General features: G+C 36.0%; 1 long non-coding RNA gene across 1 annotated transcript; it reads left to right on the top strand.

Moving 5' to 3' along the window:
- The first annotated feature begins 9,834 nt into the window (after positions 1-9,834).
- On the top strand, positions 9,835-11,892 carry LOC126605482 (uncharacterized). Its single transcript, XR_007616963.1, has 4 exons — positions 9,835-10,226; positions 11,292-11,335; positions 11,422-11,640; positions 11,735-11,892. It is a non-coding gene; the product is annotated as an uncharacterized LOC126605482 (long non-coding RNA).
- Positions 11,893-16,641: the final 4,749 nt, after the last annotated feature.

Genomic DNA, 16,641 nt, shown 5'->3' with positions numbered 1-16,641 from the left:
TGGGGGAAATATGGGTGATTGGCTAGCTAGAGGTTCTTCTCCACACATGACACACTTGCATACAAAATGATTTCCAGTTGCTTTTCCAATAAACCATGAACCTCAACGCCCCAGATTAACCGTGAACAGCACTAATTAACCTTCAGATTTTCCTTAAGTCATTGAATTGGATAGACAACGTATCGGCAACCAAATTATTCTTTAATAGTTCCCTACAAGACAACATAATAGAGATACAATCAAAGATCATTAAGCGTTGTAAAAATCATAAGCATTGACAAGGCTTTCGTAACTACAACCAACATGATACTCCTGCCAGGAAATCACTTAACGCGATCGTGACTAGTAACCTCCACTACTTATAAATATAAGTTCATAACGATTAGGTGAAACTCCCTTATATTTTAGCATCAAATCCCTACATGCAAACTAAGTGTGCACCCTTAATCAACAAACAAGAATAAGTTCTTAATCAAATAGTTAAGTAAATTGCATTCACGATTCATGAAATCACAACTAGAAGTAATCAATTCATATTGCAAATATGTTCATGGCTTTGAATTTCCCCCTAGCTAAAACGAGTTTAGCTCCTCATGTTCGCAATTAAACAAAGACAATTAAATTTAAACATTAAAACAATGGATAGAATACACCTAGAAACGCTCCAACAATCCAACGTCTTGAATGGCAAGCACGGCTCCAGGGGTCTCATCTCCTTTCTCCTTGCAAATCTAAGGCACAGGGATGAATGTGTATGTATATGGCACGAATTTGTAGTGAATGGTGGTAGAGGGTGGTGATCTGAATGAATGTAGCAGCAATTATATTTATAGGGAGAAAAGGCACGACCTAAGTAGCATTGGAAAAGGATTGGCACTCCAAATCCACAAGGAATAGGTTAAAAAAAATCAGAAACCAAGGGGAATTAGGCCTACACATAAAAAACCATTAGGAAAAAGGATATAAGGTGCGGCACCACTAGGAAAAGGGGTTCTAGAAGGGGTTGGGGCGCCATTTTTGTAGGGAGAGGAGATAAGGCCTATAGAATCTGAAATATGTATTTTAAATGCATAATTATCCCTTATAAATGGCTGGAATTAAGGCACAAATTGATTTGGATAAGATAAGATTGGATAATGCTAGATTAGGAAAGGATAAGATAAGATAAGGTTAGTTTAGATAAGATAAGGTTGGATAAGGTTTTGGATAATGCCTCCTTCTTTTGAGCTGATTCCTTATCTTCTTTGTCTTGGATTTATTTTTTTCATCTTTTTAGCACATTCCTAGCCTCTTGAACTTCAAATTCGTCGATCCATCTTGCTCCACTCATAAGCTATCCATTTGATGCCCAAAACTACCTCAAAATGCTCCAAATTGCACTTTCTTGCCAACTTTGTCATTTGGACCTACAAACACACGAAAATAACTTAAAACACTATAATAAACACAAGCTAACTATGAAAATGCAATAAAACAAGGTAACTAAGTCGCATAAATTTACTCCTATCAAGTCACAACGTGGTTATGGCCATTTTGGTATGTGATTGTATTTGACACCACATTCAATGTTGGTCAAACATTAAGATAAACAAACAAATTAAACTATAAAATCCGTAAATGAACAAGAAAACAGATTGATGAATACTTTAACTTAATAACATAGAATAATTTTGCAACGCTACATCGAAATCCCTAACCATGAACTTAATTACACAACATGATTACATAATATATAAATATCAAGAACATGAGTGAAATTAAATTCATAGAAGAAACCCCCTTGAAGCAATTCTAATGTGGAAATCCTTCAAGAACAGCGCGGCTACATGGTTTTTTCGGTGGCAGCGGATGATGAAGGGAAATAGGGTTTTGTTTCTGGAAGAAAGGCTAAATAAAGAGAAGAGAGAGAGCTATGGGCGTCCATAAGGGAAAGCTTATGTAAAAGTAGCTGAAACTCTTTATTTTATAAGGCTAAAGAGGCTGTTATAGAATGCCAAGACATTCTAGTAATGGAACATTTATTTCAGACATTTTTTACTGTTATTGGTCTCTTAAAAGGGCCATATTCATCACCATATTCAATTGTACACTTTGAATCTCTCTCTACATTAGAATCCTTATTCAATTATTCACTTTGAGCACCATTTTGCCTTATTTACCCTCAGATGGCTCTAAAATACAATTAACTGCACATTAACACAAAAGAGAGTAAAACGCAACCAGTTTAACTCAAAATATCACAAAGAGACCAGGAATGGATGGAATAAATGTATGAAATATATGAGTTATCAAATACCCCCAAACCTGGTTTTTGCTAGTCATCGAACAAAACCAAAGCTAAAACAAACAAAAGAAAGAAAAATCTAACTAGACCATTTTCGCTGGCTAAACGATTGAGCTGAGCATGTACAACAAGCCTTTAAACCTCTATTTGTCCCTGGTAGGAGGAGTTATGTCTCCTGAGGGTTTACAGCGATGACGCCCACAAACATCTACAGGCTTTGCAAACAAATTGGTTAAAGCATACTTGAAATAAACTAATAAGAACCAATGAAAGCTTAGTCATACATCCAAACCAAAAGTCTACCACTTCAAAGAATTGTATCATGTGTAATGTAAAAATATTACTCCATGATTCATGACTTCAAAGAAACCATACTCAAATGCTAAAGATAGAATTCGCCTTAACTTTATTCCTCACAGATATCACTCAAATTTTCATTCAGATCCTAAGGTGTAGTCTCTCCACAAACATATGTGAATGAAATTATGTAAAAGGGAATCAAAATTCTCAGATATGAAATACGAAATAAAAGCACAATTTCTGAACTGATCTCATGAAATGAATCAAACACTAAGAATATGGATAGAACATGTACTTACCAACACCTATGAATACATCCTCAAAGATCACCTACGTCTTTCACAAGGTTGTAATGTAAGGCTTAGACTATGGGCTATGAAAGAAAGGATAGGAAATACTAGAGCTTGGGACATACCAAAGTGTCTTTATTATGAAATAAGCAGGCTCTTCACTTCAATTGGTCTTTGTTATTTGTTCTTGGCGTCCATGACCCATGCATGATAATGGGAAGATTTGGGAATTGCATCTTCTTTGATTTTTTTTTTTTTTTTTTTTTTTGCAATTCCAGCACATGTTACCTCAGTACATGCCACGTTCTTGATCTAGGGCTCAATCTATCTTTGTCTTCATCACTTTGGTATTCCCACTTTGGTATTCCCCAAACTATAAGGTATGGTTGTAATGGGCTAAAATTGATAGAGTTTGGTATGGGTGATGAAAGAACTAGGCTAAAAGTGTTTGGCTGAAACAAGGGTAAATAGAGCACACAAAGGGATGGGAATTAGGCCTTTTAGTTGTTAAAACATGCATAGCTTAACATCATCTCAATGAGTTCATTTATAGATGATAATAAACACATGGTATCTGCAACATAGGATTATTCTTAGCATTCAATCAAAGAGAAATAATGAGATCATTTAAAGTGAAGTTGAAACAAAAAGATAAGAGCAGAAGCACTTATAAACCCTCTCAAAGAAGCAAATAGGCTCAAAATAACTCACTAGGGTAGTCTCCATTATTCTTCTTCTATAATTTGAGCATCGTACTTTAACCATCATAATTCCAAGAGTAACAACTTTGTAAAAGAAAATAAGATACGAAACTTTTTCATGACAACATTGTAGTTTTGTTTGTAAACATAGCCCCCATATACATTCACATCAGTAAGCAAAAGTAAACTTAACCAACACTAAAAACAAATGAAAATTTTCAATCCCACACCCCCAAACCTAAACTATGCATTGTCTTTTATGCGTAAAAAAAAAAATGAATGGAATGCTGCAATGCAGGAAGGCATAACAAGCATGGAATGAAATAAAACTAAAACTAAAAGACACAAAATAAAAGGAAAGAACACAAACCTAGCTAGGTTGCCTCTTAGCAAGCGCTTTATTTAATGTTTAGGCAAGACATGGTACCATGATAGATGAACACCTAGGGTGGCAAGAAGTCAAGGTACCTCATAACCTTGGTTGGAAGAAGTGGTTTCTTTTGAGGGACTTTGAATATAGTGCGTTGAATTTCCACAAGGATTTGATTGTGATGGTGTTTTTGTCTCTCCTTGCCTTCAAGCATATCCTTGAAAATTGTTGAAGATGTGGCTGGAGCAATGATTTCAATGGATGAATGAAATTCGTTCAAGGTAGCAATTTCATCGTCTAGCTCCGAATCTTCTTTCTTATGGTGAATGGGCAACAATGATTCGTCATCCGACTTCAATTTGTTTTTCTCTTGATATGGCAGCAAATCATCTCTAAAAGACTCCAAAGATGGCACCTGAAAAGATGTAAAACAATATGGAGAATCCGGCACAGATTTTGAAAAACATTCAATTAAATTAGAGGATAGAGGAAGAGCTTTAAACACTATGTCCGACACAGTTTCACCAAGAACATCTATGGGTGACTCATCATGCTTTTGTTTGACAAATCTCCCTAGAAAAGGAATTGGTGGAATTTATGGCTTGGAAGGAGTATAAGGCTCTTCGTCTTCGCAAAACGCAAGAACCTCACTATGAAAATATGCATAGAAAGCTTCCTTTGGTTGTTCTTCCTTCTCTTATTGATCATCACCACCAGATTGATGTTCATTTATAGCTTGGACAATCTGACCCACTTGAATTTGCAAATTAGTTAGTGCTAAACAGTGGATCTGAATAATGCTACTCGTTGATTGTTGAAATTGCAAATTGTTTTGAACGAGTAGCTTCAAAGTGTCCTCCAATGTAGTGTCAAATGATTCTTGCTATAAGGGAGGTGCAAATGGTTGATTTGGAGCTTGTATGTTGTTCCAAAAGTCATGATGAAAGTTTCTACAAGCAGAGTTGTATGTATTTGGTAATGGTTGCAGTGACCTTGGTTAGAGAAACACATGTAGTGTGAGTGCTCTCGAACAAATGTAGGAAACCCATCTCACCTTTGGCAGAATTGAAGGGGATGGCCAATTTTAGCACATAACGGACATTCACCATACATCTTGGTTACAAACTGAAAATCAAAACAAACTAAATTGTAAATGAAAAATCTAAACTAAGAAAACAAAAATAGATAGGGTTTATAAAGCAAGCAATTAGAGGGGGTTGAAATTAGTTCCCCAACAACGGTGCCAAAATGTTGTTGTATTCCTTTCAAGTGCAAATATAAGGATAGTATAATGACACAAGTAAGGGTGTTGAACCACAGGGACTGATTATACCTCTACAAATTACTAGCTTTATGTGAATCCTAACTAAACAATGAAACTAACAAATTGAGTTTTGATTTTGATTTGAGAAGTAAAGTAGCTTAAAATTCAAGAGAAAGTAAATATGAATAATAGAATGATTAAGAAACAATGGGAATGGAACTAGGGATACCGATTTCACCATTACAAGTCAATTCCCTGAAAATTAAGTCAAAACGCATTCAACTCTCTAATCTGCAACTAGGGTTCGTTTTACTTATTTATGATCATCCATTTGATGTGTGGTTGTGATCAAGTACTCCTAATCTGCAATCTAGTGGTGATGTTCAACTTAGATTAGCAAGAATCCATTAAGAACAAGAAAACTTCAAAGAACCAAAGAAATCATATGGCAGGATGTATGCATAGCAGTTTTTTCATTCATTCACATGTCTACCAAGATCAAGCATGATGTGTACTATAACTTTGATTAAATAATTCATAAGCAACCCTAATGGTGATCAAACATTAAGATAAACAAACAAATTAAACTATAAAATTAGTAAATGAAACAAGAAAATAGATTGATGAATTGAATACTTTAATTTAATAACATAGAATAGTTTTGCAAGGGTAAATCGAAATCCCCAACTATGAACTTAATTACAAAACATGATTACAGAATATATAAATATCAAGAGCAACATGAGTGAAATTAAATTCATAGAAGAAATCCCCTTGAAGCAATTATGATGTGGAAATCTTTCAAGAACAGCGCGGCTACATGGTTTTTTCGGTGGTAGCGGATGGCGAAGGGAAACAGGGTTTTATTTCTAGAAGAAAGGCTAAAGAAAGAAAAGAGAGAGCTATAGGCGTCCCGCAAGGGAAAGCTTATGTAAAAGTGGCTAAAACTCTCTGTTTTATAAGGTTAAAGAGGTTGTTATAGAATGCCAGGACATTCCAATAATGGAGCATTTATTTTAGACGTTTTTTGCTGTTATTGGTCTCTTCAAAAGGCCATATTCATTACCATATTCAATTGTACATTTTGAATCTCTCTCTACATCTGAATAAGCTCTTCAAAAGGCCATATTCATCACCATATTCAATTGTACATTTTGAATCTCTCTCTACATCAGAATCCTTATTCAATTCTCCACTTTCAGCACCATTTTGCCTTATTTACCCTCAAATGGCTCTAAAATACAATTAACTGCACATTAACCCAAAATAGAGTAAAACGCAACCAGTTTAACTCAAAAATATCACAAAGAGACCAGGAATGGATGGCATAAATGTTTGAAATATATGAGTTACCATTCAACACCAATGTGTACAGGATGATGTTTGCTCTTATGTTAGGAGTTGATAACCATGGTCAAACCATGGTATTGGGTTCTGCAGGTGGAGGAAATATTTGATAATTAAGTACATTAAGCAACATAATGCATGCATTTTGCAATTAAATGGCGGAAGCATGCTTGTATGCACTTTAAAACAAAACTTAAACCATGAAAGTCAAAGCCTAGTAGTGGTGGTGAACCAAGACTCAACTCAAAGAACAAAGTGAGTTGAGAAACTTATACATTTGAAGCACCTCTTTGCTTAGCAAAGGTTAATCACCTATGAGAGGGCCTTCTTTCCTTTGCATCCTTGTTCCTTGGATCCATGGATATGGATGAAGGAACTTTGCTTCTTAGCTCCTTGTCTTCTTGAATTTGATTGGAGGAATGGGTTCTCCAAAAGCCACATAAGAAGGAGGCCTCTATGTTTCGGCACCAAGGATGAATGAGGGAAGAATATGACTAACATGGGAGGAAGAAGTTGCTAGAATGCTCCTCCAATAAGGCCAATCTTGAATGAAATTTTGTGAAAAACGAAGTTCATGAAGCAACATAATGCATACATTTAATGATTAAGTCGTAGGAGCATGCTTGTATGCACTTTAAAACAAAACTTAAACCATAACATCCAAAGCTTATTAGTTGTGAACCAAGACTCAACTCAAATATTAAACAAAGGAGTTGAATCCTCTTTGCCTTTGGCCGACACCCCCCTCTCCGGCCTAAGGCTTGCTTACGGTTATTTACTGTTTTGCAGGTTCATTGGATTTGTGCTTAACCACCACTCACGGCGGTACGCGAATTTGGTTCTAACAAAGTCAAATTATTTTGCACCGCTAGTGTAATTGGGCTACCTGTGAAGGTCCAATTCTCTATCTGTTGCACTCCTCTATTCCTTCCTAGCCCATCAGCTCACAGCCCACTCATCAATTCTTTGTGTTTCTCATATTTAAACCTCCAATTCCATGTTTTTGTTCACAACTTATATTTCCTATAATACTTGCACAAAAATCATCAAATTCAACTATTTTAATATAAAACCATGACTAATTAAATAGGCAAAAGAGGTACAAAATATGTGTAAACTAGCATCCTAACAAATACCCTCAAACCTATCATTTGCTAGCCCTTGAGCCAAACCTAAAGCCTAAAAACAAAATATGAAAATAACTATAAAAAAATAACTAAGCCCAATTCCGTTGGCAAAACGATTGCACTAAGTATTTGCAACAAGCCTTTAAACCCCTAGGTGTCCCTAGTAGGAGGAGTTGTGTCTTCCGACGGTTACCCGTTATGCTACCCACAAACACTTTACTTAAAAATGAAGTTGTTAAAGACATCACTTGTATCAATTAATGAAAAACAATGCATGTCAATTACACTTCCAAAACTAAAGTTATACCTTTCTAAGCAAATGCATCACTGTGGAAACCATGTAGCAAATATCCCAAACACTTAGACTTTAAACTATCCACACTTGGTATGTGTATAAAATCGCTTCGACTCTAATTCTTACTAGATATCTCTCTATTTTTTCACAAAACCTAAGCTCTCCTAACAAGCATATGTGATGACTTTATGTAAAGGCAAACAAAATATTATCAAATATGATTAACATTGAAAATGACAATTTCTGAACATAGATCTCATGAAAGGAATCAAATGACACATCTCGACCTCGATAACCATTAAACTAGGGGTCAAAATGTGCTGGCCATCACCAAAATGGTGACAAAGCCATAGGTAATAATTAAAGGATGTGAAAGAATTTGTACTAAAAAGCTCAACATATTGAATTACTAAACTTATCATGCAAGTCACTATATACCTCCCACTGGGGAACACATTAGGTTTCATCCCCATACTTTATCACATCATATTAGAGCATAGTAGTAGTATATACAACAGGTATCATAATATGTATTGTGTATTACATATCCGAAAGTCTAGCTACGCATTAGTACAAACTTAATAAGTAAAGGCAAGAGTAATCACCCTACTTCGTATGAAGACTGCATTCCTGCCAAGCCCACTCGTTGTCAAAGGTCGCCTTGGTTTCACTAGGTCCTGAGGGACGAAAAACAAAGTGTGAGTGGATCATAATCATTTATCTAGTACAAAACATTTCGAAAGTACTAATCCCGTTTTGATACCTGGGATTAAATCCAATCTTAATCGACCTCGAACTTGTTGAGTTTTAACTCGGGTTTCATAGGAGAACTGCATTGAGAACTCGAGTTAGAGTTATTCGCCTTCCAATCACCAGTTCTAGCAAACGAGGCCATCCAACGATTCCTTAGGCCACCCGGATTCCAAATTCATTGTTTGGGGTTGAGATTTGGCTGAAGTTGGGTGGGTGAGGTGGTTGCTCTCGGTGGAAATAGAAAAAGTGAGAGAGAATCGAGAGTTAAAGACGGGGAGAATTTGCATAAATAAGGAAGAAGAAGAGAGAGAGAGTGAGGCCGATGTTAGCCCATTCAAAAATTTTCCAAAAGGAAATTGTGATTTTGCCATTCGCACTCCAAAAATTGAAACTAACCTCCGTGAGTCCAATTCATTTCTGCTTTTTCCCACACACTTGTGGGTATGAACACTAATTTTATAAAATAAGAAAGAATTGAATCTAAACTCAAAAGTCCATACATATACAATATACCTACACCAGAGGCATTTTGGTCCTTTCACACTACTCGAGAATAACATACATTTATTTAAGGTATGTGTTATAACAGTCTACCCCCCCCCCCCCCACACACACACACAAAAAATAAAATAAAAAAAAACAAAATTTGTCCCCAAAATTTATACAACTTAACTAGTGGAAAAACCAAAATGCCACTGGTTTAAGGTTTAGGTGGAGATAGAGAGAGTGAGTGTAATACCCTGAAAATTTGATTATATGGAATTTTTTTCATAAAGTGAAATGACGAAAATGTCCCCCTTGACTAAACGTAATTATACAAGGACGTATTTTAACCTCATATATTTTATCGTATTTCTTGGCATATTTGGATAGTGTTCGATCTCATGCACGCATAGGTGTAAACCGTTTATGAAATGGAGTTATAACAAATGAGATATGAACGAGCGAAGTTAGGGGTGAAATGGTCATTTGACAATAATCTAGATTTCTCTAGAAATTGTGAGGTGCCACGTGTATGGCAATGGCTGAGGGAGAAATGGGCACTACCCAATCAGAAAATGGAGTGGAGGGAAAAGAGAGAAAAGAGGAAGGAGAGGGGGGAAGAAACGGGTCACCCTTTGACCCGCACGACCTAGCCCATTTCTCCATATTTTCCGATGGATTTCCAATGAATTAGACCAAGCCACCACTCCCAATCATCATCTATCCCTTCCCTCTTCCATTTCCACCCAAAATTTGAAGGAATTTTGGGGTGAATTTATGAAAACCCAACGATGGGGCTACGGGTTCATGGCGGCCATTCCTCAAATCTTGAAGCAAAATCCTTCACTTACCACCACCAAAACACTCCTATGTAACCCAGGAACAAAGCTCAAACAAGTTTAGGGGGCGTTGGAGCTGCTATGGAGTCGAAACGAGGACACCCAAATTTTAGGGTTCTGGTGGATACGTGGCAAATTGAGGTGTGTCCCGGCCAAATTGGACTTCACCACAGGTATAAAGTTTGTTCTACTATTTGAGATCTTTATTTCTATAAAATTTGAGAATTTTTAGAAATACTGTAATTTTCCTGCAAGTCAGGGCGCTTGACCGCCACTTGCGGTTACGCTTGGGCTGAGGGTCGTCGATGCCAATTTAAGCTAAATTAGATGTCTTGAATTCAAATTTGGTATTTGTATGACGTAGGTAGATCATTTGAACCTAAATTCATTACGATACGTTACTTGGTCAATTTAGGAATCGACAATCCGACCATTGCATCGTCACTAAACTTTGAGACCTTATCGTACGTAATATTTGAGGACCTTAGGAACTTACTGATCAGGAATCCTTCGTATGGATCTTCTCAAATTGGATTTGTAATTTTGTAAAATAAAACGTTGGCTGCCACTTGATTTCGTGATTGGCGGAGATCTGATCGTTAGATCGGAATGAAATTTTTGTATGTTGTTCTAGAAGTGTAAGGGGAACTACGAATGGCTTGATCCCTTCGTGTAGGGTATGTAGTCAGTCTAACCAGGATATTAGATGTAGCCATAAATTTAACAAAATGATTATTTTTTTAGTGTGGTTAGTTAGAATTATAATTAACCATTATTTATTTGTGGCCTACCTGTGTGTTTGTCTTCCAAATACAAATTCCAGATCGTTACAGTGAGGGTATAAAAGAGCTTGACAAGTAGCTACTTCTACCTTGTGGTTTCCTCACAATACTTTCACCAAAGGAATTACCTTGTTTCGAAGAGCTTTTTCTGTCTGATCAAGTATGGCAATCAGTTCTTCTTCATAACTCAAGTCCTTTTGTAGTTTCAGTGGTGATGATTCTAAGACATGCGACTCGTCGCACAAAGGTTCTGTTAGTTATTTGATCAAAGTGTTGATTGCGGTACTTACTCCATGGTTTTGCATGACGAAGGTTTTGTCGTGCAAAGTAGTCTAAATTCCTTTAAATAGCTAGTTTCGCTCTATTTCTTCACAATTCAATCCGAAAACTCTTTACTTTCATTGAATTAATATTCCAATTTTTGTTTATTTTTCGGCACGCGATGGCGGACTCTAGTGGTCCTTCGTCAAAGAAAGTTCAGGGCGAAGGTTCTGAGAAAGGTAATATGTACTAAATTTTGTTGGTTGTTTAATTAATTAAATATTAAAGTAGACTAATATAAGTTTTTATTTTGTTGGTGGACAAGAAAAAGAAGAGAGTTGCGACATGCGTTTGATATACTTCTTCAGCTAAAAGCCGTTACCGAATCACTTACGTAGAATTAGTACGATATCAGACGTTGGATGCGGTGAACAAGTTTAGGGGCAATGTCGGGGTATTGGTGCGTGACAAATGCAGAGTGAATTGGGAGTCTTAGAAAGACGTCCCCGAGGAGATAAAGACGGTCAAGGTCGATGCATTAGTAGTACGTATAAATTATTAATTAGTTAAATAATAATTTAGTTCTTCAGATAAAATATAATAGTGATATGTATAATTTATTTATTTTTGCATATTAGCTTGATTGGGACATTGAAAAAAGTGATGCAAATTAGATGAAGTGCATCGACGTCATGTTCAAGTATCGTTTTGGGGAGTTGAAGCTTGATGTTGAACGTGATGCAGAGCAGCATAGAGTGGTTGGACCAACGCATAATTATAATAGTTTTTTTTATTAGTCTATTTATGGTTTATTAAATAGTGACACTGAATTATTATTAATTTGGAAGAATAAATTTATATGGGCTGTATTTATTTTGTTTCGTTTCGAGAACAGATTTCCAAAATATTATAATATTGACATTATTTTGTTGAGAAACTGTTTTTGAGACCGAATAAAATAAATATTTTCAGTTAATCGCGCAAGGCTTTAGATAACAAAACTTTTGTCGCTAAAACCTTTGCGGGACGAGATTTCGTCGCACAAAAACACTATGAAACAATTGGTTAGCGTTTAAGGCGTCGTATTTAATGCGTATTACTACTTAATTACGCGATGAAATTTTGGTCGCGCATAACGTTGTGGGACGAAACTTCGTCGTGCAAAGTGATGGTCGGTGGCGTTGAAGTCGTGGCATTTATTGCATATTTATTTCGTACTTTGCACAATGAACGCTTTGTCGCTCAAAGGTTATACAAGTAGGGATCGTTCTTTTGGAAAATTAACTTGACACACAAATTAAAACCTATGGTTGACAACTATAGTAAAGATGTAAGTAAGGATAGTTCTAAACTGGGGATTAACTAGGGATGCTAATCAACACAAATAAGACTTAAAAACACTAAATTAGACTCTATAGACTTCAAACTGACTCAAAACACTCAAAACAGCAACCAACAATAAAAAAGACTCAATTCTAGACCTAACAAGTGATTTTGACGAGAATAAACTTAACTTGACTCAAAAGATTAAAAGAAAACAGATTATGACTCAACTAACAAGACTCAATGAAAGGGGGATTGTCTTTGACGAATTTAAAACTTAAAACAGAAACTTTGCATAAAAACACTTTATAAAAACGAATTTGGTGAATTGAAAAGGGTGAAAGGCTAGTTATAGGGTCCTTCTCCACACATGACATATGCATACAAACCAATTTCCAGTTATTATTCCTTTAGACTATGAATGACAACACCCCAAGTTAACCGTGATAGCACAAATTAACCATCAGATTTTCCTTAATTCATTGAATTGGATGGAATACGCATCGCAACCAAATTATCCTTATCAAGTTCCCTAACTATGAAAAACATGATAGAAAGACATATCCAAGGTCATTAAGTTCTTTGAAAACTATAAGCATTGACGAGGCATTCATAACTATGAAAAGCATGATACTCCTACCTAGGATTTACTTAACACAATCATGACTAGTGACTTTTACTACTTATGAATATAAGTTCATAATGATTAGGTGAAACTCCCTTATACTCTAGCATCAAGTTCATGCATGCAAATTAAGTATGCATCCTCAATCAACATACAGAAACAAGTTTTGATAACTTAGATAAACAAATCACATTCAAGACTCAAGAAACACTAACTGGATGCAATCAATTCATATAAAACATATAATCATGGCTTCGAATTCACCTCTAACTAAAAAGAAATTAGTTCCACATGTTCATAATAATTGAAAAGCAAAGTAAAATAAACATGGAAACGAAACGAGGGAAAGAAGAACTCTGAAAATCTCCAATGGTTGCAGGTGACTTGCGGTACAACCCTTGGATGGTGGCATGGCACAAATCTCCTTTTCTCCTTCCTTTCCTTGCTGCAGCACTTGATGAATTTATGTGAATTGGTGTGAATTGTGGTGTAGAATTATATGGGGGTGGTGGTGCGAAATTGTGGTTGAAAACATGTATTTATAGGCTAGGGTTTTCACAATTTATGAAGGGAAAAGGCCTAAGGTTATGCGGCACCAATTTAGGGGTTCTAGAAGGAGTGTCTTATGGCAGGTTCGTAAGCTTCTAGAAAGGGAGAGGCACCACCTTACTAGGGATTCTAGAAAGGATGGTGCAACATTAGTCTAAGACAGGGATAAACCTTCTAGAAGTCAGATATTTAGGTCCCCTTGCAGCTAGATTTAAGGTATGATAAGATTAGGATAGGATAAGATAAGATAAGGTTAGTTTGTATAAGATAAGGTTTTGGATAATGTTTCCTTCGTTTGAGCTGATTCCTTATCTTCTTTGTCTTGAATTGATTTTCTTCATCTCCTTAGCATATTCCTAGCCTTTTGAACTTCAAACACGTCCATCCACCTTGCTCCATACATGTGCTATCCATTCTTGGCTCAAAACTGCTCCAAAATGGTCCAAAATGCACTTTCTTACCAACTTTGTCATTTGGACCTACAAACACACGAAAATAACTTAAATCACTATAATAAGCATAAACTAACTATGTAAATGCAAGAAAACAAGCTAAATAAGTCGTATAAATATGCTCCTATCAAATTCCCCCACACTTAGCTTTTGCTAGTCCTCGAGCAAAACAAAGAAAATAAAACAAACAAAACATAACCTAAACCTTCCAACATTCGTGTCAGGGATTTCCAATGAAACATGACATATTAAAAATACTACTTCCACAGATTTTAGCTATCCTTACCCTCGAGCACACTCTTAATCATAGTCACCACTCACTAGCTCGCATTTAATCAATTTAAAACATGGTTTTGATGGTAGTAACATGCCTTAGAGAATCCCCTCAATTCCTCACTGGATACACTCTCTATCTTCACATAGATTTTCTAACTACACTCCCTATACTAGGTATATGTGAGAAGATTGATGTAAACATGTAAACTAGCCACTCACATACGTTATAATCAAAGAAGGCACTTTCTGGAATTATTAATGCAAGTATATATATATATGATCTCATGAACGTAATGCCACTACTTAGACGCGAGAACCAGGGATACCATATGCTCATACCAATCTCAAACTCCACAAATTAAAACACATAACACCCAAGATAGAAGTCTAAGGGTTGTAATGGGGCTAAGGGTATTGGCTAACAAAGAAAGGTTAAGGATAAACAAAGGTTCTTAAAGCGATAGTAAGCAAAGTAATGAAATCAACACTTGCAATTTAAATTTTGATTGCAGCAACTAACTTCAAACACCAAGGGGAGTTCGTACATACTTAGGGTCAATTCAAACTTTTTGGACCCTTTCTTCAACAACCAATATTTGTGAGTTCTTTCTCACTTATTTCACAACTTTTTTTTTCTTTCTTTTCCTTCTTTTCACGATTTTTTTTCTATTTTTTTTCTTTTCTCATGCCCTACTCATTTGGCACATAAAACGTACAACTCAATAGATTTGCAACGAAAGACCTTCCCCTACACTTAGTTTCTGCAATATGTTAATCAAAAGGAATTCCTTCTAAGTTATGCTTCACTATCCTTTAAGAACAAGGGTATGGATAGTCTTATTCTAGGCTAGGTAAGGATAATGTGGCTAACAAGGAAAATAGGCTAAATAAGGCTCAAATGGGTTATACCTCCAAAACAAATGCATGGGATGAAGGCTTTTTGGCTCTGGTGGTAACTGCTAAACAACTTCATCTTGTTATATGTTATGCACTCAATTTTAAGCTTTGAATGAAACGGGCATGAGTTCTAGTATTTGGAACTAAAATGATAAAACGCATTCTAAGTAGCAACCAAGCAAAGAATAATGAGATCATGCAACGACTCTAGAAAACAAAGAAATCATAGATTAATAACTCTCCAAATAAAGTTTAGGCTCAAGTCTCTCAGGGTTGTAGCGTTAGTTTGAGTTCCTTCCTTCAAGCATGTTACAAAAACTAATTTTTTTTTCTTTTGTGATTACATATGAATTCGTAAAGTACAACTATAACCAAGCATAAACCAAAGAGCATCAAATTTCCATCCATGTTTGTAACTTTCTTTAACAGTCATGTAATTAAAAACCAAATCCTCATCATTGTGTTGGAAGGTACCCTAAGACATAAACAAACACACACAAAAAAAAAAACGACTCTTTTTGGGTTTTTCAAAACTATTTCAATTTTTGTTTTTTGAATTTTCATATTTTTCTTTCAAAACACACTAAAACACTTCAAAACACACTAAAAACACATAAATACAGTGAGAAACAACTCTAGAAGGGATAGGTGATAAAAACCCACGGATTTTCAACAAAAACACTTGTTTCCCCCCACATTTAAGCCAAACATTGTCCTCAATGTTTTAAACATAAACTCACACATAAACAAGCAAACGACACAACTAACAAACATGACAAGCATGGCATAGTAAAAGCAATAAAAAGTAGGGTTTCGGAACGCAAATTTGGTTGTGATGCTGGAGCTTCCTAGTTCTTCTTTATTTGCATGGGTTGCCTCCCAAGAAGCGCTTTAACGTCCTCTAGCCAGACGATACCTCCTTTTAAGCTTCATTGGTGCCCACGGCCTGGAGGGGTATGTCCTCCACGACATGCTCCACAAAGTGGTCATAATATGGCTTCAAACGATGTCCATTCACTTTGAAATCGTTTCCGGTCTTTAAACTTTGAATTTGGACTGCACCATAAGGAAAGACATTAGTAACGACAAAAGGACCAATCCACTTAGAACGTAACTTACCTGGAAACTATTGAAGATAGGAATTGAAGAGTAACATTTTATGCCCTACGACAAACGTCTTTGTACGAATCATCTTGTCATGGAATGCCTTTGACTTCTCTTTGTAAATAAGAGCGTTCTCGTACGCCTCGTTCCGAATCTCTTCAAGTTCATTCAATTGAATCTTCCTATTACTTCCAGCCGCATCAAGGTCCATATTGAACATTTTGACGGCCCAATGTGCTTTGTGTTCCAATTCAACCGGAAGATGACATGGTTTCCCATAGATGAGCCAAAAAGGAGACATCCCAATTGGTGTTTTGTA

This window comes from Malus sylvestris, chromosome 15, assembly GCF_916048215.2.
Source record: "Malus sylvestris chromosome 15, drMalSylv7.2, whole genome shotgun sequence".
Lineage (NCBI taxonomy): Eukaryota > Viridiplantae > Streptophyta > Magnoliopsida > Rosales > Rosaceae > Malus > Malus sylvestris.
This window is presented reverse-complemented; position numbering and strand designations above follow the sequence as displayed.